The sequence below is a fragment of the Bidens hawaiensis genome, unplaced genomic scaffold (assembly GCF_021521415.1).
Source record: "Bidens hawaiensis isolate Kalapana, Puna unplaced genomic scaffold, B.hawaiensis_p1.1 tig00016274_1, whole genome shotgun sequence".
NCBI lineage: Eukaryota > Viridiplantae > Streptophyta > Magnoliopsida > Asterales > Asteraceae > Bidens > Bidens hawaiensis.
In genome coordinates this window covers 428,659-450,596 of record NW_027492489.1, presented here as the reverse complement: position 1 = coordinate 450,596, position 21,938 = coordinate 428,659, and the positions used below count along the sequence as shown (strand labels likewise).

The window sequence follows — 21,938 nt, the reverse complement described above, 5'->3', positions numbered from 1 at the left end:
TTCTTTTTTTACATTGTTTGAAACTACCCCAATACCCGAGTGAGCTACCCTGAGACAGAATGTCAACCGTCCAAACGTTAACCATAAAAAAAATATTAGCCTTAACATGTCGTTGGACAGTTCCTCCAATCCCAATGTGTAGAAACAAAGCTACCTAAAAATGTCCTAACCATGGCAATCATGAGCGAACTCTGTTAAGAAAATATCTTGTATTTTAGACCCGCCTGAACATACAATTTCTTGTTAACGACGTAAGTTGTTGAGATAAAAAAAGTTACGCGCATTTGCATTACTAGGTGAAGACGCATCATCTGAACCTGAAGAAACGCCACTATTACGTGCATATCTGATATGCGCAACCTTTGAACTAGATGATGAAGGCTTGATCTAAAGTAGAATTGATAAATTTATTTTAAATAAAAAAGGTTAAAAAAATGTTTAAAGAATATTCGTATAAAGGCTTGAAACATAAAAAAATCAGCCCTTGCTTGGCTGATTTTTACAGTAATTCAGTAAACAAATCAAAAACAGAGTAAGAACATTCAGGTAATGAATATAGTGAAATAAAAGCATTAAAAGACAAAAGGGAAAAAACAGAGATAAAAATACAAAATGTTAAACAAAGTAACAAACACTATCATATAATCCCACAGTTGATATAACACAATATAAACAAAAGGTAGCATAAAATTGTTCAAAGTAAAACTACTTAAAAGAAATAGTTGTCAACTCACATTGTATCACCTAGGCAGTAATGAGACTCACAAAACAAGAAAACATCCACCATATGCAACTTCAAAGCTCAAATTCTTCATCCTTAAGAGCCAACTCCGCCGCTTCTTCATCTTCCTCATCAAGAACAAAGTACTCGTTTTTCTCAACCGGCCTAAACATGTAAAACATCACCAAATAGAACGCAAAACTAGCTATCTCCTCTGCAGCATTAGCCACCCACTGATACTTATAAGCAGCAATCGTCTTCAACGCAAAAACGACAATCCTTGTAAAGTACAAATAGCCAATAACCACTATATAAAACTGCCTAAAAAGAGTCAACTTCGCCAAATTCCTAGCGGCTTTCCCATCGGTTTTAGACGTCTCCCTCAACGACCTAATCGACCACACAATCGGGAAAATAATCGCGCAGCAACAAATAATATCCACCAACAAAAACACCTGGTTCCAAGTAACCCAATCCTTAATAAACGGGCCCGTCTCCCCAATCACTATCGAAGCCACGTTAGCCAAAACCTGAAGCGGGATCACAATCATCAAAACCTTCTTCTCCTTCTCTTGCAGGAAGGGTTTCAAAAACGACCAACCCGTACCGATCAACACAATCACCGTAAACAGAAGCACAACTCTTATAAACTGAAACAAGTAAAACAACACATCCCACCCATGAGGAGTACCCGTAACCTTCACGTAATGTTTATCCTCCGCCGCGCAGATCAAATTCAGCGCTTTCATAACAAGCAACCCGCCCATTAGCAAATGAACCCGGTGAACCGACCGCTGGTTTTTGAAACACACGGATACCCAAATCCCTAGAAAACATAAATAAATTACAGAAAATATAAAATACAGAGAAGGCAACTGAGTCGACCCAGCAGATAGATAATCCTTAGTTCCATCATCGGTGTTATAAAGCTCTGTACGGACATCCATGGTGACTAGAGATTGAGGGTTACAATTGGCGAAGAAGAGTGAGTATTCGTTAGGGTTATTGACGGCAAATGATTTGTGGAATGAAGAATGAGGTGGAGGTGATAGATCTCTGAAGGTGAATACGAGTAAGATGAATTTGGAATCCAGAACGCAGAAATTAGGGTTTTGTTGGTATTCGATTTGGACTTGGATGAGTGATTCTTCGGATAATAAGAAGAACCCGAGGCGAAATGGGACGGGTTGGGAAGCGGGTGAAGTGACGGAAACGGAAACGGAAACGGAGGAGACGGAGACGGTGACGTTGCCGGTGTGGGTGAACCCGAACCGCTCGAAGAGGATCATGGGGCGGTCGTCGGATCGGATCTTGAGGGATTTGATTTCGGCGGTGGACGGAGTGGTGTGGAGGATGAAGAGGAGGAGGGTGATGACGAGGATCCTCATTTTGAGTCGCCGATGGTGGTGGTGGATTATGGTGGTGGTGGTGGTGGCGGTCCAAATGAGGAGTGAAATAGAGATCGGAAGGAGACTTCTAGGCGGAAGGAAGGCGTGAGCCGTTTGTTGGATCTGGAGGGTCAAACAGGCCCACCAAAGTTTATATAAATAAAGGAAAATAGCCTAAATAGGAAAAATAAACATTTTGTCTCGATAAAATCACTAGAATAGACATTGAATTTTAGTTAGAGATAGAGGTGTATAAATCGGGTTTTTTCTAATACTCGGGTTCGGGTATTGAGAAAAATCAGGTAGGGTTTGGGTAGGGTATTGAGGAGAAAAATTCAACCCTATGTAGCCGGGTAGGATATGATCGGGTTCGGGTTTTGGAACCGGGTATTAATACCTGGTTTTGAATTTTTAAATTTTTATACATTTTTTATATTGTTTAAAATTTAAATTTGCTTTGTAACTTATAAAAATAATTAAACTATATTACAAAAACCATATATCTACTTAATTAAAAATTATTTACTCAGTAATATGCATTTTACAAGAACTTAAACATAAAAGTTGTGAAGTTAACTTAAAAATATACTATAAAAACTCATGTATTATTTCGGGTATTAGAAAATTGGTACCGGGTATCGGGTATAGGGTATGACCGGGTCCGGGTATTTACGGGTATAAATCGGGTATGGTTCCGGGTACGGGTATTGACATCAAAATGCATACCCTATCCATACCCTACGGGTAGGGTCGGTTCCGATTTCGGGTATAGAATACCCGGGTATAAAAAAACCGGTTCCGGGTATTTTTTCGGGTCCGATTCCGGGTACGGATTTTTTGTGCACCTCTAGTTAGAGAGATCCATAAATGTGTGTTAATGGGGGTAAAAAATGAGTTGGGTAAAAAAAGGGTCGTGTTAAAAAGAACCGGGCCAGCCCATCATTCTAGAGTCCCAAAGTTGAATGAATTTTCGGGCCTCTTTTCCAAACTTTATTATTAAAAATATTCATGACAAAAAGAACAGGCCGGACCACTTTAAAAATGATCAGTGTAGTTATATAAGAGGATGATAAATAAACACATTGTTTTTGTTTTTGTTTTTGTTACAAATACATCATCAATTCATTAAAAGTGTAAAAGATTATAAAGAATAAATAAAAGTATTAAAAAAAAGTGATAATATGAACAACGATTACATAAAAAGTCATTATAACTAAGCTTAAATACAAATAAATATATATATGATATGAAATATCTTAAATTTTAAAATGTATTATTAATTCTACATTTCGGTTTAATTATATGATTTCGGTTTGCTGTATACAATGTAAACCAAACAGTACATTACGGTTTTTAAAATTTTGAAACCGACCGATCAAAAGTAGAAAACCCCCGACCATTAAACATGTATTGGCAAGGTTGCAAAAGTCGCTAGGCGGTCGACGAGGGAGCTGCGAGTACTCGGACATGGTATTTTATAAAGAAATTTATTTTTTGGAGATTACATATATGTCAAATATCAAAAGTTTACTAAATATTCTACAAAATACAAACGAAAAGTACAAAAACCAATCAATAATACTTACATATTAGTTCAAGAACATGTCTTAATTGATGAAATTAGTTCAAGAACATGTCTTAATTGATGAAAGAGGTACCCCAATCGAACTTGAATAAGAGGTTTGCGAGTTTATAACATTGAATCGGATGATTCAAAACTCAAATTAGGTTGCGCCATAGAGTGAAAAAAAAAACAATGGCCGCTCTTGGAGAAATTGGGTTTTTATAAAGGTTAAAAAATTGTTAAGAACGAGTTGGACCGTCTAGGCCGAGTAGAGCCTCCTAGGTCCGCGTTGGACTGCCTAGGACCGATTCCGATTTTTTTGGCATTGAAGAAGAAAAACGGTTCAGTGAAGTGTCGAGGAGCGCCTAGACGCCGAGTACTCGGCCGCCTAGGCTGAGTTTTACATATCCTTATGTATACTCTCTACAGAAAAGTAAGTGTGTACTTACCTTTAGTTAAATTGTGTATTTACAGTCATGAAGAGTCTTCCACACTTTAATTGACTTGACGTTGATACAATCAAGCAGTTGCCAATTGAGAATGTGTCACAGAGTTATAAGTTCCGTATTTCTAATCTCTTGATAGATTTTTGAACCATATATAGTTTCACTGCTAGATTGAAGTCATTCAAGTTTAATTGCAATCTTAATCAAATAAGGCATGAAGTTCTCTAGATAACAACAATGTTCTTTTTGGTGAAACAAAGTTGTTACTTTCATGTGTTAAACGCACCTCATGACAGTGATTTAACCACCATAATGATTGTGGTGAAACATAATAAGTACTAAGGAGCGCTACATCTTAGCTAAGTTATTACAGTTTAACAGTAACTTAACATTGACCTTCAATCAACATTTCTTCCTATATTTAATGTATACGTACCGTTAGCGGGATAAACATTATGTGAAAGTCACAGGAAATTCTCATGGATGGAATGTTTTGTTTTACATATTCCAATTTATAAACTCTATGCTTTCGTTCACTGTGATCCTGTCGGTCGGTTTCGGATGGCCGTATCTGAAACCGTTCCTGTTGGAAAAGGAAAAGAACCTTTTGATGATCGTGATCCCGCTTCAGGTTTTGGCTAACGTAGCATCCATAGTGATCGATGCAACCGGCCCGTCTTTTGTAGACTGGGTGATGTGGAATCAAGTGTTTTTGTTGGCGGACTTTATCTGTTGTAGTGCGGTCATCTTCCCCGTTGTGTGGTCGGTCAGTTCGTTTTCGACGACTGATGGGAAAGGTGCTAGAAATTTGTGCGTGGCGGTTGTTGGTTATTTGTTGTTCACAAGGTTTGGCGTTTTTGTGCTTAAGATTATTGGTGAAGTTTATAAGGATCCATGGGTGTGTAGTACAGTGGAGGAAATTGCCAGGATTATGTTCTATTTGGTGATGTTTTACATGTTCTTGCTAGTTGAGGACTGCTTTGTTCTTGGCGATTTAGGTGACTCTGAAGAAGCTGGTTATGAGATGATTCACGGTTGAAGAATTTCAGCTTTGTTCTTGTGTTTGATTTGATACTTTTGTACATGGTGTATAATAATATTCAAATTTTGGGTATATGCCGCGTGATATGTAGAATCATTTGTGCATCTAATGGTTCATTGTCGGGTAGCTAAATAGGTTTGATCAATTATTCATGCATGGGTTAATTTGCCCGTCTCACCTTGTTTCGGTACGGTGAGGAAAATATTGGAGAATACCAACAAACATAAAGATATATAATGAGGAATGTGTGGCAATTCAAACAATTTCGACTTGTTGGATGATTTGGATATAAGGAACCATAAGATTTTTGATAGCAAACCTTTCTTGTTGGACAATTTGGTGAATGATATCAAACCTCTCTTATTATTTTTGGTTCAAACACAGGAGAAAAAAACTTAGAGCTTGGAATGGGAGAAATTGTGAGTTTACTTTTATCAATTTTTTCTTTATAGTATGTTACTTTCGTTAGGAACTTTTGTTGTTTAATTTCCTTTTCCTTGTATGCTCCAAGCTTCTTGCGACTTACTAATTGTCTCTTTTTTGGTTTTATAATATTAGCCTTAAAAAATGTATCGTGTAAACTTACATACACGTAGTTTAAATGAGGTAAGCATATACGTTGACTATGAACATGTACTTTCACGAACTATACATACATATATACGCGCGCATACGCGTGCACACACACACACATATATATATATATATATTATTTTCGGTAATTAATAATAACAAATAAAATATGAAAATATAAAAATTTTAAAATATAGTTTTTAAAGCAGTTTTCAATTATTTTATTTGTTTTTTTTTTCTAATAGGGTAAAAAGAACTCCAACAACTCTCTCCCTTTTTCCTATAAGGAAGAGTCAGGCCATCCTGACGATTAAAGTTGTAGTCCACATATCAGAACAATTATCATCAGTATGATGTTTATCAAGTTTAAATTAACTTATCTTTAAAAGAATCTTTAATCCAGTGATACTTTGCATTCATATGTTATGTTCTTTATGAAACACAAAATTCTTTGTATGATGAATAACACTTTGATTATTAAAAAAAACCACATAGTGATGTTGAATAGAGTCAAACTCTAGAAGAAGTCTTTTCAACAAAAAATAGCTATGTGGATCCTTCTATTGCTATCTAAGCTTCAATACCAGACAAAACAACACGCTTTGTGGTGACTTCCATGAAAAATAATAGCTATGTGCATCCTTCATCAAATATCCCATATGCATAAGTAGATTTTATGGTGTCTTTAATTTTCGTCATGTTAGAATCTTTATAACAAGCATTTGTTTTGCATTTTCAAATATTGTATACCCAAATTTAATATATTAAGATCCACTTAACTGCTTCTAAATGCTACTTGGTTGGACTAGACACAAACCAACCAACAACACTTGTTGGAAAGACAAGGACAAAGCGCTGCCTCTAAATCCGTCAAACGATAATTGATTTTTTTTCCGGGTTGAAGTGATAATTATCTCGGTAGTTATCGATTAAGTATATAAGTTGGATTTATCAAAAACATCTATATATATTGAAAACTTTTCTTTCTATACTTAATGCACATGGTTGGCGGGATTGACCAAATCCAAACCAAAATTCACGTCTGCAACCTAACCCGTAATTTTCAAACATGACGACAAAGTGTATAATACTGTATATCATCGAAAAGTCATAAGTCAACTTGACCAAGTCTACAAAATATCATCGTCCACTTACTTTTCGATTTGTTCCTGCGGTCCATAATATTCTGCCCACTGGCCACTTCTCTATTTAATTTATCTTCCTAGCTTAGTTTAACTTCAACCACCACCTCATACTTGCGTCAAGTCAACCACCGGAGACTTTAAAAAATGACCGTTTTATGGTCAACTCTCACCGGTTTTCTCCTCTTCTTCTTCCTTTTCACTGCTCCGTCTACCGCGGAGATCAAATCGATCAAAATCCAATCCGATGACCGCCCTATGATCCTCTTCGAGAGGTTCCCATTCACACACACCGGTAACATCACCGTAGCCATCTCCGCTGTGTCCGTCACCTCCACGTTATCACAACCCGATCCCACACGCCTAGGCTTCTTCCTCCTATCGGAAGAATCACTCACCCAAGTCCTCATTGAACTTCAACAAAACATAAATTTCTGTGTTGTGGATTCCAAGTTCATTTTACTTCTTTTCACGTTCAAAGATCTTTCTCCTCCGCCTAGCTCTTCGTTTCGCATATCGTACCCTGTGACATACCCAGGCGAGTACACACTCTTCTTCGCCAACTGCAACCCTGAATCACGAGTCACCATGGACGTCCATACTGAGCTGTCCAATCATGATGGTGCTACAAATAACTATCTATCACCCGTGCTTACACAGCTTCCGTCTCTATACTTCATCTTTTCCGTACTTTATCTATGTTTCTTAGGATCTTGGATTTATGCGTGCTTTAGAAACAAGCAATCTGTTTACCTGCTTCATTTAGTAATGGGCGTGCTGCTTATTATGAAAACGCTAAGCTTGTTCTCAGCTGCGGTGGATAAACATTACGTGAAGGTTACGGGTACTTCTCATGGATGGGATGTTTTGTTTTACGTATTTGAGTTTATGAATTCCGTGCTTTCGTTCACTGTGATCGTGTTGATCGGTTCTGGATGGCCGTATCTGAAACCGTTCTTGTTGGAAAAGGAAAAGAAGGTTTTGATGATTGTGATCCCGCTTCAGGTTTTGGCTAACGTAGCGTCCATAGTGATAGGTGAAACCGGTCCTTTTATTGAAGACTGGGTGACATGGAATCAAGTGTTTTTGTTGGCAGACTTTATCTGTTGTTGTGTTGTCATCTTACCTGTTGTGTGGTCGATCAGGTCGTTTGTGAGAACTGATGCGAAAGATGCTAGAAATAATGTGAAAGAATTTAAGGTGTTCTGTGTTGCGGTTATTGGTTATTTGTTGTTCACGAGGATTGGTGTTTTTGCACTGAAGATTTTTGTAGTTTATAAGGATCAATGGATGGGTAGTGCAGCTAAGGAAATAGCCAGTATTGTGTTCTATTTGGTGATGTTTTACATGTTCAAGCCTGTTGAGGACTTTGTTCTTAATGATGGAGGTGATTATGAAGAAGCTGCTGAGTTGGTTAAGGGATGAAGAATTTCAGCTTTGCTTTATGTTTGATTTCGCGATTATATACTATCCTTATATTTGATGTATAAAATTGTGTATATTGTTATGATAGTATGTAGGGGATGGTTCTGATTAGAATAATAATGATAATTGATAACATAGCCATCTCATTTCTAAACAAAGTATTCATTGGTATTATTGTAAGTTCGCAACAAAATTTTGTTTATATTTTAGCACGCTAGAGTATTATTGTCCATTTACCGTAGCAGATCGGGATTTGCTAAGAAAATTGTTGAAACTTTAAAGAGTCGGCCTATATGCTCTGTAGCCTTGTCTGAAAGTAAAAGAACAAAGATAGCTTCTTGAAGGCGCTTAAAGTCTGTGACAACCCAAACTTATGAAGTGACCAACAATAGCTTAAACAATAGTTAACACGGATCAGATTACATTCAAACACAAAAAAAATCAACTGATAAATATGTAGTCAAGAAGGGTCTCAATGAACCCCCATGTAGATTGTTTATTACTTTATATTAGTACTTTCTATTAAGTATTAAGTGGTTAAATAATGTATCGTTTTTTGGTTTTGCAATGAAATACTTTGCATCCAGAATAATATTGTCATTAATAAAATATACTCCGTATAACTTTCTCTGTGGACACCATGAAGGAGAGCAACACTGTAACTTTAAGAAACGCAATAATCGACATATACAAAGGGTCCATGAGACTTGCAGTGGAGAAACGGAGGCGTATTGAGGTAATCGAACCATGTTGTCGGTTAAGAAAATCAACAATCTATCACTTATCGAGTTTGAACTCATCACGGTTGAATTGACGAGTGAAGAATTTACCCTTTTCCCCTTGCCATCTACTCTCTAGATGCATGTGTTCGATCGTGCATTAATGGGTGATTTTATTTACAACTTACTGTTAAGTTTTCTTACCCTTTTTGTTTTTATAGTTACTGACATTAGTAGTCGTTCTGGTTATCATGAGACAAGAAGTAATCGTTTAAGAATAGTATGTGAAACTGTAAAACTACTTGCTGGTTATCTCGGTAGTTATCTATTGAGTACGTGTAAGTTAGATTTATCAAAAACAAGATCTATATTTTATCAACTCTACTTCCTATATTTAATGTACATGGTTGGCGTGATTGACCCTCCAAATCCAACCCAAACTTCACGTCAGAAATCCCAAATTTTTCATACATGACAAAATATCATTGTCCACTCACTTCTCTATTTGATCCTGTGGTTCAAATTCTGTCAACTTCTCTATTTATCTCCCAAGTTAATCTAAACCACCGCCCGGAGACTTCAAAAATGAGTGTTTTATGGTCAACTGTCACCGGTTTTCTCCTCCTCTTCTTCCTTTCCACGGCGGAGATCAAATCAATCAAAATCCAATTCGATAACCAACCTATGATCCTCTTCGATAAGTTCTCGTTCACCATGGACGTCCAAACATATATGTTCAATCATGATGGAGCTACAAATAACTATCTATCACCCGGGCTTACACAGCTCCCGTCTTTATACTTCATATTCTCCCTACTTTATCTGTCTTTTATATGGTTTTGGATTTATGTGTGCTCTAGAAACCAGCGAGCTGTTCACCAGCTTCATTTATTAATGGGCGTGTTGCTTATTATGAAATCCCTTAGTTTGTTTTGTGCCGCAGTGGATAAACATTTAATCAAGGTTACAGGCACTTCTCATGGATGGAATGTTTTGTTTTACATATTTGAGTTTATGAATTCCGTGCTTTCGTTCACTGTGATCGTGTTGATCGGTGCCGAATGGCCGTATCTGAAACCGCTCCTGTTGAAAAAGGAAAAGAAGGTTTTGATTATCATGATCCTGCTTCAGGCTTTGGCTAACATAGCGTCCATTGTGATCGAGGAAACTGGTCTTTTTATTGAAGACTCTGTTATATCGAACCCAATGTTTTCATTAGCAGAGTTTATCTTTTTTTGTCCCGTCATCTTACCCGCTGTGTGGTTGATCGGTTCGTTCTTGAGATTTGATGCGAAAGATGCTAGAAATAATTTGAAAGAATTTAAGGTGTTCTGTGTTGCGGTTATTGGTTATTTGTTGTTCACGAGGATTGCTGTTTTTGCACTGAAGATCTCTGTAGTGTATAAGGTACAGTGGGTGTGCATAGCAGCAGAGGAAATTGCCTGCATTGTGTTCTATGTGGTGGTGTTTTACATGTTCAGACCAGTTGGGGACTTTGTTCTTGATCATCGAGGTGATTATGAAGAAGCCGCTGAGTTGGTTAAGGGATGAAGAATTTCAGCTTTGTTTTGTGTTTGTTTTCGTTATGTTAATTTACTTTTATATTTGGTTTATAAAATTGTGTATGTATTAGTATTAATATATAATATATTGACAGGCCCGGTTCCGGGGATCTAAGGTGGAACTGGGTGGCAACTATTGTTTTAGGGAAAACCGCTTAGACCATATGTTGTGGCCGTCTTGGGGGGGGGGGGGTGAGTTGGGGGCAACATTGGGGCGGAGCACCGATGTAGGGATAATCAGGGGAATGGAGGAGGAGTCGCCATCTTTTTTCTCTCTCTCTCTCTCTTTCAAATACACACATACATATATATGTATCATATAATTGGGCAACAAAGGGGCGACAAACCACTATGGGGCGTAATGGAGAAGGGTTTCGAAGCCCTGTTTCCTACGTGACGATGACGTGAAGGGGCTATGTGGCCCCTCCATACAGGACAACCTTAGTGCAAAGAGTAGTGTACCTCGCTCAAGGGCAAGTTCAAAGCCAATAAAAAGTAAATCTTTGAATTTTCAACTCTACAATTTTGACTTCTATAAGTGAAAACATATATACGCCTATTCATTTACAACATTCTTTTCTTAGCATGCAAATGAGTTATTTTGAAAATGTCTGGCTCAGCCTCATAGTACTGTTGCTGCTCTATTCATCAGTTCTGATTCTAGTAATACACATTGGCGCTTAAGGTTTTTGGTCAAACCACTAGCAAGTGTTATAGTTTAGTAATTATTTCATAACTATTTTATAGATTTCATGACATTGACTATCCGGCCGCCAGGCTAGTATAAAAATACACAAAGGTACTAAGGGCACTTCACTAACATAAAACACAAACGAAAATTATTTTGTTAAAACAACATAGTTATTAAGTTTTTTTTTTATAAAATACAAACAAAGAGAAGTATTAATATACAATACAGTACATAAAAGGATTGATAAACTAACAGAAATGAATACCGCGTTGCAAGTTGTCACCGCCACAACATCACGTGTGTTTCATACCAATATAAGTGTAAACTGACATCACCAGATAGAACCCAAGATATTCATCCCTTGACCATCTCAGGAGCTTCTACATATTCACCTCCAGTGTCAAGAACCAAATCTTCAACTGGCCTGAACAAGTAAAGCATCACTAAATAAAACACAATCCTGGCTATTTCCTCTGCTGCACTACACACCCATTGATACTTATAAACTACAACTATCTTCAGTGCAAAAACACCAATTGTAGAGAACAATAAATAACCAATAACCGCGACACAATACACCCTAAACGCTTTCATATTCCTTTCACCTTTCGCATCAGTCCTGGAAATCAACCCGATCGACCACACAACGGGGAAGATAGCTGCACAGCAACAGATGAAGTTTGACAACATAAACACCTGATTCCAAGTCACCCAGTGTTTGTAATAAGGGCCGGTTTCATGGATCACTATAGATGCTACGTTAGCCAAAATCTGAAGCGGGATCACGATCATCAAAACCTTCTTTTCCTTTTCCAGTAAGAACGGTTTCAGATACGGCCATCCTGCACTGATCAACACGATCACTGTGAACGAAAGCACGGTATTTAGAAACTGGAATATGTAAACCGAAACAATATTCCATCCACTAGGAGATCCTATAACTTTCACATAATGTTTATCCTCCGACTCACAGAACAAGCTAAGCGCCTTGGTCATAAGCAAGGCGCCAATTAATAAATGAATCTGGTGGACAGTTCTTTGTTTATGAAAGCACATATATATCCAAATAGCAAAACCGCACTGATAAATAATGAAGAAGATGTAGTATAGAGACGGGAGCGGCCTAATCCCGAGTGATAGATAATCCTTGGTAGCTCCCTCATTATTGAACAACTCTATGCGGACGTCCATGGTGACGAGTGATTCAGGTTGGCAGTTTGCGAAGAAGAGCGAGTACTCATTGGGGTTGGTCACAGAGTACGGACTATGGTGGAATGAAGCATGAGGCGGAGGAGAGAGATCTCGGAAAGTGAAAAGAAGTGAAATGTACTTGGAATCCAAGACACAGAAATCAGGGTTTTGTTCAAGTTCATGCAGGACTTGGATGATGGATTCTTCCAAGACAAGGAAGAAACCTTGGTGTGAGGGATCAGGATGCAACATCGTATTGGAGGTGACCGACACGTTGGAGACAGCCACAGTGGTACAACCGGAATGTGTGAAACCGAACTTCTCAAAGAGGATTGTAGGTCTGTTATCGGATCGGATCTTGATTGATTTGATCTCCGTGGTGGACGGAGCAGTGAAAAGGAACAGGTGGAGGAGAAATGCGGCGATGGTTTCCCTTAAAATTCTCATTTTTAAATTCTCCGGTGGATGAAATGGTTAGCTTAGAATAAAATATTGATTGATTGATTGGATGTGTTCAATTAGAGGGAATAAAAAGATTGCTTAGCTTAGAATAAAATAAAGATGGGAGACGAATCTTAATCATTGGATCAAATGGTTAGGACGGAGTGGACAACGATACTTTGTCGGGAATTGCATGGATTGGTCTATGTGACTTATGAATTATCGATCGGTATATACTTTGTAGTTATCATTACAAGGAAGACAAACACATGTGTTTCATCTTTTCCGTACTTTATCTATGTTTTCTAGCGTTTTGGATCTTTATGTGCTTTAAAAACAAGCAATTTCACCAGCTTCATTTATTAATGGGCGTGCTGCCTATTATGAAAACGCTTAGCTTGTTCTGTGCCGCGGTGGATAAACATTATGTGAAAGTTACCAGCATTCCTCATGGATGGAATGTTTTGTCTTACATATTCTAGTTTATAAATACTGTGCTTTCGTTCACTGTGATCGCATTAATCGGTTATGGATGGCCATATCTGAAACCGTTCCTGTTGGAAAAGGAAAAGAAGGTTTTGATGATTGTGATCCCACTTCAGGTTTTGGCAAATGTAGCGTCCATAGTGATAGGTGAAACTGGTCCTTTTATTAGCAGACTTTATCTGTTGTTGTGCTGTCATCTTAACCGTTGCTGGTCGATCAGGTTGTTTTTGAGAACTAATGCGAAAGATGCTAAAAAATAATATGAAAGAACTTAATGTGTTCTGTGTTGCTATTAAGTGATTAAATAAACGTTTGTTTTTGTTTTAGAAATAAAATACTGCTGCATCCAGAGTAATAATAATAAGACATATAACATATTGGTTTTTGAAGCACACAGAGTTTGGTGGTTAATAAATGAACAATGAAGCTGGTGAACATATTACTGGTCTTAAAGCACACAGAGATCATAATTGAGCAAAGATAAACGAACATATATAAGCAAACGTAAACGAACATAAATGAGCACATGCAAACATACAATTACAAAACATTAGATGATTTATCCAAAGTTTCAACCAAAAATGAACCTAAACAAACATTCTCAAACATAAATGAACAAACGAAACATGTGTTCATATTCATTCGTTTTATTAAATGAACAAACATAAACGACTTCCCACGGATGAATAGTTCACTGAACGTTCGGTTCGTTTACATGCCTAGGAGCTCCCTAAGCCCCAATGATATATAGTTGTAGCTCCTTGTTCATTAAACAGCTCTGTGTGGACGTCCATGGTGACAAGTGATTCAGGTTGGCAATTCATGAAAAATAGTGAGTACTCGCTGGGATAGGTCACAGGGTACGAATGGTTGAAGGACCGTTGAGGAGAGAGATCCCGGAAAGTGAAAAGAAGTGAGATGTACATGGAATCCAAGACGCAGAAACCCGGGTTTTGCTCAAGTTCATGCACGACTTGGATCATGGATTCTTCCGAGACAAAGAAGAAACCTTGGCGTGAGGGATCAGGTGGCGACTCTGTTTAGGAGGTGACCGACACGTTGGAGACGGCCACAGTGGCACGACCGGTATGTGTGAATCTAAACTTCTCAAAGAGGATTGCAGGTCGGTTATCGGATTGGATTTTGATCGATTTGATCTCCGCAGTGGACGGAGCAGTGAAAAGGAAGAATAGAAGAAGAAGAAAAGTGGTGACAGTTTCCGTTAAGATTCTCTTTTTTTAATTCGCTGGTAGCTGAAATGAGCTGTAGGATGCAATGGTTAGCTTAGACCAAAATAAAGATGTTAGGATAAATGGTTTTTGGTCAAGACTGAGTGGACGGGGATACTTTGTCTATATCTGCATGGGTTGGTCTATGTGACTTATGAATTATCGATTTTGTCGTTATGTTTTGATATTTTAGGTTTTGGACATCAAAAACTCCTAAGCAATTTTAATGAAATTATCATCTATTTCTAATGTTTGGTGTCTCAACAACTGTACAACGAACCACTGTAGATATTAAGAAAAACTTAAAATAAATAGGAAGCTAAGAACTTATTGGAGAGATTTAATCCGGTTCATTTAGGGTTGTTCACGAGCCGAGCCGAACCGAGCGAAGGCTTGCTCGTTGTTTGGCTCGTTTACAACTGAACCGAACGGCTGAAATTAGAACAGAGTGAAAACCGAAACTAGCCAAATTCGAATCGAGCATTTTTCGATCAAACATCAAGCGATTTCGAGCATTAGTTATTTCTTTTTCAGTTTAAAATTTTCAATAAGAAACAAGGTAGTGAAGTCACCCTCGGGGGAAGAATCATTCCATTCACTTGTGAAACTGCTAAGAAGAATAGCTTTTCTCTGAATCCACCACTCACTCTCTTTCGGGTAGGGTTAACAAGAAAGTAAAAGCAATCTCCTCAAGTTTAAAGGTTGTAAATTATATAATTTATAAATAAATTAGTAATTTTTAGACAAACGTGTAATAGATTGTAAATTTTTATTAAAAGTAAGTTTGAAGTGAGATAAATTGATCATGTAAACAAACTTTAGTATTCTAAAAACTTGAATCGAACAAATAAAACTATAAAATTGACGGAATAGGAAAAATTTTAAGGAGTTAAAAAAATTGTAAACTTATATTTATGTGTTTTGTCTATATATTCATATATTTGTTCTTATATAATTATATATAAAATAAATAAAAAATATTCGAGCCGAACCGAATCGAGCAGACCTTTGCTTGTTGTTTGGCTCGTTTGCAAACCGAACCGAGCAGAGCGGCTCGTTTCAATCGAGCGAGCATTTTCCGAGCCAGCGAGCGAGTTCGAGCGACAAGCGGTTTGGACGGCCCTAGGTTCATATATGAAGTTACAAAGTTTAGGATTTTGGCTTATTTGGTTTAATGGTTCCATTTAGAGGTGCACAAATCGGATAACCGGTTAACCTATAACCGGTTTTTTTGTGGGCAATAACCGGTTTTTCGGTTATGGTAGTAACCGGTTTTGACCGGCTGGAGAAGCGGTTTTAACCGGTTAGGCCGGACCGGTTAACTGGTTAATAACCGGTTTTTCATAAAATAATAACTAAAAAAATTGGTTAACCGGTTCGGTTAAATGGTTTATAACCGGTTTTGAAATCAAATATACAAACCGGTTACTAACCGACGGTTAGGATCGGTTAGTAACCGGTTAGGACTAGACCGATTACTAACCGGTTACAAAATCGGTTAGAAACCAGTTAACCGGTTATGATGTGCACCTCTAGTTCCATTCCTGATTTATTGAGCCATGTTAATTGTGATGGGTCTGTTTAAACAACATTCGGCCAACCTAAACAGCGGCGGGCCTATATAATCGGTAATGGGTCGGCGGTCAGCTGAACCTAGTGGACCTAGCCCATGTTTGGTTATATTTGTAGACTTGTAGTAGAATAGGCTTTAACTAACATACAAGTATAAAATCACAAGTTTACTAGTGACAAGTGTTAAATAAAAAGTTTAAATCGGACCTCAAATTTCACGAGTTTTGATGTGGGCCCAAGTGTAGAAGAGCGGGCCATGGTGTTTCTGGAGGCCCAATATCGCGCTTCAAAAGGGGTTGCACGAAAATGGGCTTAACTTGGGCTACGGGCCTCCGTTTCAGGCGTGCTACCGGTCAAAACGACTGTTGGAACGTTGGCCGCGTTGTGTTTTTCCGAAATAAGGCTTCTAGATACACTTTTAGACCACTTTTATGTTTTCGTCTAGTTTTCGGTTTTTGTTTTGGGCTGTTGTTTGGCCTTTGGTTGTTTGTGTTGGCCCAAACCTATTTTGGATTCTCTATTAATATATATGTTATAAATGTCTTGTGACTGACCATTGATCAGAATTGAATAAAAAACTTTTGTTTTTTAAATTGCTGACTTTTGGGTTGAATTTTGGGGTTGGGGAAGGATCATTACGGGCATTCGTAGAATCATCGTGATTTACTTTCGTTCTCTATTAGTACGCTGCATCAGTTTTACATTTGGAGTCGACTGTATAACTTTTGTTATTTTTATTTCTTTTCCATTTTTAAGAATATGTATTAAATCCATGGTCCGTCTCTGTCATAATATAGAGAAAACACTTCAAAATAATTGAACCATCGAACAAGCAAAACTGAATCATTGAAAAGCTAGGTCTTAACACGCCATTTACATGTATGTGAAATGCATTTTGCCTTGAATCTTATCATTATTTATGTGTTACAATTCTTGTCTCTTTGTCCTCTCCAAATCTCCAATACATGGTTAGTCCTGTCCAGATTCAAGGTATCGTATATACTCCAGATTCCACTAAACTTTATCACTAGGTGAAATATCCAAGATTTAAAGTATCAATGCCTAGTGACATTAATTAAGCAGTAGTTGAAGATGCAATATGATCGATCGTTGGTGTTCTAGTTCGATCAGGAGTAGCAGACCATTATTTTATATTTTTAATTAACAAGGAACTTGGACATAAATAACATATATGCCTCAACTTGAAAAAAAATTGTTAATTAGTGGTTTATTAAAGTTTAGTCGTATATAACCTATGAACCAAATGTGCTTTCGTATGAACCAAATGTGCTTTCGATCTGTAAGTTTTTTTTTACAGTTTTCTGTAATTCAAAAGACAAATTCCTTTTAATGTTTAAAATCTTAATTTGAAAGGTTTCACGGTGAGCCATTATTAAGGCGTGCTAAACAAGCTTTGACAAACAACTTGTGTCATTTTAAAAGAAAGTGATGAGATTGTATATATTACTGTGTGTAGGTTGTGTATCGAAGACTTTAAAATGCGTTTGACTTCTGAAGAATATTCTTCCAACCAATTAGTTAGTTACATATCTACCCTATATTTTTGTTGTTTGTTTGACTTGATTCGATTGATTAAATACAATCAAGCGGAGTCATAATATTATGCAACGAACAGGAAATAGAAAAGATTCTAAATAAATATCATTAAACTAAAATAGGTATAAAAACTTATTAGATTTTATAAACATTAAACAGTTATATAAAACTATATATAACACATGATATTACTCAAAAATGAACATTGCAAGTTTGCAACCACCGGAACAATGAAACAAAAATTAATGACAAGTGAGCTGAGATTGATATATATATACATACACGAATTTTATATATATACATATTCGGAAAACGTCATGAAGTTTTCGAAGCTCAAGTTCTTTATCACTTCGCCATCCCATATGCTTCTTTATCTTCAAGAACAACATACTCGCTTTTCTCAACTGGCCTGAACATGTAAAACATCACCAAATACAACACAAGATTGGCCACTGCCTCTGCTGCAATAGACACCCGTTGGTACTCATAAGTTGCAATGGCCATGAGTACAACAACACTAATCCTTGTGAAAAAGAAATATCCGAAAACCAAGCGATAGAACCGCACATATAGAGTCAATTTTCTATCAGCTTTCTGATCAGTCTTAGAAAGCTCATTCAACGACTTAATCGACCACCCGATGGGGAAGAAAATAGCACAATAACATATGGCATCAGACCACATGTATACTTGATTCCATATCACCCAATCTTTACTATAAGGGCCGGTTTTTTCGATCACCATGGAAGCTACATTAGCCAAAACCTGTGCATTAGAATTCAAAGAAACGAAACATTATTGTTGAACCATATTTTCTGTATATTGAATAACCGAATACCTAATCTTATATAAGAAAAGATAACGATCATAACATTTTGATAGAAAAATAACTAACAATCACAACTTGAAAATAAATAATAATCAATCTGTACTGATCAGGATGATAACACTTTAGTAATAATTTTACTGAGTTTGGATCAAATACAAATAATATTAACGTGTTAATTGTCAGAATCAAGTAGAGTAATTATATATACAAGTAGAGTAACTATGTAATTGCATCACACGGTATTTACATAATTACCTGTGATGTAATTACATAATTACTCTATATTTATATATAGTTAATCTACTTGATTTGAACAATTAGCACGTAAATTTCATTTGTACGTTAACTTTTCCCTTCAAAAGATATGATAAAATAATATATATATATATAACAATAACCTGGAATGGGATCACGATTGTAAAGACTTTCTTTTCCTTGGTTTGCAAGAACGGTTTCAAATACGACCATCCGGCACCGATCAAGATGATCACAGTGAGCAAAAGCGTAGAAGTGATGAACCGGAATATTTAAAACAAAATATTCCGTCCAAGAGGATCATTACCTGTAACCTTCACATAATATTCATCCACCGCTGCCCGGAACATACTATGTGCCTTAAAAAGAAGCAACAAACTCATTAACAAATGAATCTGGTGAACAAACCCCTTGTTTTTAAAGCACACGTTGAACCAACACCCTATAAAACATAGATAAAGTATGGAGAAGATCAAGTATAGAGACGGGAGCTGCGTTAACCCGACTGATAGATAGTTTTTGGTAGTTCCTTTTTCGGTGTTGTAGAGTTCGGTGCGTACGTCCATGGGGTGTCTGATGGTGGCAAGTGTTTGTGGGTTGCAGTTGACAAAGAAAAGTGCGTATTCGTTCGGGTTGGTCACAGGGTACCAGTTATGGTAGGAAGACTGTAAGGGAGAGATATCTCGGAAAGTGAAAAGGAGTGAGACGAACATGAGATCCATGAGGCAGAAAGTGGGGCTTTGTTGCAAGAGTTGGATGAGCGTTGAGTCCGAAAGAAGGTAGAAGCCTATGAGTGACGGATCATATGAGGAATCCGTGGAAGTGACTGACACGTTGGAGATGGTGATGGAGAGGTTGCCGGTATGCGTGAACCCGAACTTGTGGAAGAGGATCAGGGGTCGGTTATCAGATTGGATCTTGATTGATTTGATGGCCGCAGTGGACGGTGTAGCGAAAAGGAAGATGAGGAGGAGAAACGCGGTGACTGTTTTCCCTAAAACACTCATTTTTAGTGAAAGGTTTTGTTCAAATAACGGGTGAGATAAAGATATGTCTACGTTTTTACACCGTAGTTAAGAGAGTTGGCATTATATACTTATCAATTTATACATGAGTAGCTGGCATATATGTAGGTGTTGGTCTGGTTAACTTATGCATCTATTCTTTGTTATGCGGGTCTGGTTTATTTCATTATTTGACGAGTTCAAGATGTTAAGCTTGGTTTTCAATCCGTTATAGGAGGCTAATAGTCTTATTAATTCTAGGAAGGGTAGCCTACTAGATGAAGTCTGCCAACAAAGATGATTCCACATCAAAGGATCGGTTTCGCCGATCACTATGGACGCTACGTTAGCCAAAAAATCTGAAGCGTGATCACGATCGTCAGAACCTTATTTTCCTTTTTTAGCAAGAACGGTTTAAAATATGGCTATCCAGAACCGATCAACGGTATCACAGTGAACCAAAGGACGGTATTTATAAACTCGAATATGTAAAACAAAGAATTCCATCCACGATGAGTGCCTGTAACCTTCACGTAATGTTTATCCTCTGCTTATGCATTCCTCGACTGAAAAACCACTGGTATGTAGTCAAACGGGTTCTTAGGTATCTTTAAGGCACGTCAAACTATTGTCTCTTGATTAAGCAAGCATACACTACGAGTAAACAAGGATTTTGTGAGCACGATTTTGGTCGCAAAACGGTCACAACTCCTTTGTTGCGACCATTTTGCTACGTAAAACGTGGTGGAAAATGGCTGGTCGCAGTTGCCCTATTGCCACCAATTTGCGACGGTTGATGTATTTGCGACCAGATTTTTGAGACCACAAGAAAGGTCGTAAATACTGCAACTGATAGTTGCGACCGCGACCTGACTGTTGCTACCAAATAGTGAAGCAGTGAGGAGAGATCCTATGTAGGTTGAGAACAACTCCGGTTGAAGAGTTTTCCGACATCGTGGGGGAGAAAATAAGGGAAGAATCCAAACCGTCTGTAATTTCTCTTTCTATAAATTTTTTCCTACTTTGTACAGCCAAGATTGAAAGTTGAGGAGTTTAAATGGCCAGGATCTCTCTAAATGTTGATTACATATACCGAGAACAATATATTATATAATTTAATATCTAATAGCATTAAAGTGATACCATTTGAAAATGCATGAGCTTTCGGGGCGGTTGTCATTTATTTGGTGTGGGTATTATCAAGCTAATTAAGGGTGGTTCATCACACCAATCATACACATCTCTATTTCACATAACAAATCGAATTTCTGTCGTTCCTAATTTCCATACATCCCAAAATGGTATATATCTTCTTGAACGAACCATAAATAAAGTCCGACTGTCTGAAAATCTAAATGACTAAAGACAACTTCATACACCCACAATTACAGACGGTGTTGGGTAACTCAAGCCCACTATCGCTAGTTTCAAGAAAAACCCACCCAAAGGCAACACTATGATAAAACTCAGTTGTAATTGGATTCAAACTTAAGCGATTATGGTATCTAACCTAAATCTTCATTTCTTCTCCAATGTCAATTGAGTTAAAGCTCACTAGCCATAATCTATGATATTCATCTTTTCATTCTTAAATAATTTCATTTAATTGAATAAAATAAATTTAAAAAAATACTAATACAATTAACTAAAAACTTCAAAAGTAATTTGAAGTTATCTGAAATAAGTATAAAAGTTCTAAACTAACAAAATTCATTGATTAAAATTAAAAGACTAATAGCATAAATTCATGTTTGGAGGCGGTTAATCAGAGAGGTTGCTCTTTCAATTTTTTTTATCTGGTTTGTTTTTTTAATGGTTAAAATAATTATTATTACATTTTATTAAATGATGGTTTTCTTTGTGTTTAGACTTTAGACCATCATACTTTTCAAATTTGCTTTATAATTAAATGATTATTGGGTTTAAATAATTAATTGTGAAATGAGGTTTGCTTAAAATAAACCTTTCGTGTTTAATTGTATAAAAATGGTTTAATTGTTATTCTAAAACTTTTTTTAAGTATAAGTTTAGATAAGGCTTGTTTTTTTAAGACGTATTTTTTTACTTTCTTGGACTTGAGCCAAAAACCTTCAACCAACCC

At 37.0% G+C, this 21,938-nt stretch overlaps 7 pseudogenes across 1 annotated transcript; 3 read left to right on the top strand and 4 right to left on the bottom strand.

The window, feature by feature from the left end:
* Positions 1-586: 586 nt before the first annotated feature.
* Positions 587-2,243, bottom strand: LOC143551218 (protein CANDIDATE G-PROTEIN COUPLED RECEPTOR 7 pseudogene; annotated as a pseudogene).
* A 2,399-nt stretch (positions 2,244-4,642) lies between these two features.
* LOC143551182 (protein CANDIDATE G-PROTEIN COUPLED RECEPTOR 7 pseudogene) lies at positions 4,643-5,158 on the top strand (annotated as a pseudogene).
* A 1,840-nt stretch (positions 5,159-6,998) lies between these two features.
* On the top strand, positions 6,999-8,481 carry LOC143551217 (protein CANDIDATE G-PROTEIN COUPLED RECEPTOR 7 pseudogene; annotated as a pseudogene).
* Positions 8,482-9,498: 1,017 nt separating this feature from the next.
* LOC143551205 (protein CANDIDATE G-PROTEIN COUPLED RECEPTOR 7 pseudogene) lies at positions 9,499-10,690 on the top strand (annotated as a pseudogene).
* Positions 10,691-11,627: 937 nt separating this feature from the next.
* On the bottom strand, positions 11,628-12,942 carry LOC143551204 (protein CANDIDATE G-PROTEIN COUPLED RECEPTOR 7 pseudogene; annotated as a pseudogene).
* Positions 12,943-18,001: 5,059 nt separating this feature from the next.
* LOC143551203 (protein CANDIDATE G-PROTEIN COUPLED RECEPTOR 7 pseudogene) lies at positions 18,002-20,134 on the bottom strand (annotated as a pseudogene). The gene is made up of 2 exons (XR_013138462.1): positions 18,977-20,134; positions 18,002-18,514 (listed from the first exon to the last, which is right to left on the bottom strand). The product of XR_013138462.1 is annotated as a protein CANDIDATE G-PROTEIN COUPLED RECEPTOR 7 pseudogene (transcript).
* Positions 18,095-18,493, bottom strand: LOC143551181 (protein CANDIDATE G-PROTEIN COUPLED RECEPTOR 7 pseudogene; annotated as a pseudogene).
* Positions 20,135-21,938: the final 1,804 nt, after the last annotated feature.